This window comes from Salmo salar, unplaced genomic scaffold, assembly GCF_905237065.1.
Source record: "Salmo salar unplaced genomic scaffold, Ssal_v3.1, whole genome shotgun sequence".
Classification (NCBI taxonomy): Eukaryota; Metazoa; Chordata; class Actinopteri; order Salmoniformes; family Salmonidae; genus Salmo; species Salmo salar.
The window spans coordinates 44,081-45,000 of record NW_025550503.1 but is presented as its reverse complement, the minus strand read 5'-3'; positions in this window follow the sequence as shown (position 1 = coordinate 45,000).

Here is a 920-nt window from a genome sequence, read left to right as displayed (position 1 = left end):
AGCGAGCACCAATTAGCCTGGAGCTAGCCCATGCTAGGCCCATTCTCCCGGCTAGCTGAAGAGGCCCATCAGCCAGTCCTGGGCAACAATACCTGGATCCCTTCTACTGCCGGTACTGGGCACGGAACCTCGCCGATCCTTCACGACTGGGCTACGACGTAATCTACTCAAGGGGGTACTCAACTGGCCCCTACATCGCGACGTGGCCCATCTGCTAGCCACGGCCCACTAGCTGCGAGCCACGGCCCGCTAGCTGCTAGCCACGGCCCGCTAGCTGCTAGCCACGGCCCGCTAGCTGCTAGCCACGGCCCGCTAGCTGCTAGCCACGGCCCGCTAGCTGCTAGCCACGGCCCGCTAGCTGCTAGCCACGGCCCGCTAGCTGCTAGCCACGGCCCGCTAGCTGTCTAGAGCATATTGGACTGTTAGCTGAATAGATCCATCGGCCAATTTCTTGGGCCACTGTACCTATTTTGCCAATTGGACTTGGACCCCTCAGCTACTCGGAACCCTACTAATCTATCACGACTGGTCTATCGACGTCACCGCACACGGAGGCCAAAACAGACTTTCCTCCGTCGAGACGTCCCTCTAAGGCCCTTCTGCTAGCTTGCTAGCCCCGGCCTGCTAGCTGTCTGAATCAGCCAGCCCAACCACTCACTGGACCCCTAGGATCACCCGGCTACGCATGCCTCTCCCTAATATCAATATGCCTCGTCCATTACTGTCCTGGTTAGTGATTACTGTCTAATTTCACTGTAGAGCCTCTAGCCCTGCTCAATATGCCTTAACCAACCATGTTGTCCCACCTCCTACAGATGCGATGACATCACCTGGTTTAAACGTCTCTAGAGACTATATCTCTCTCATCATTACTCAATGCCTAGGTTTACCTCCAATGGACTCACATCCTACCTTACCTT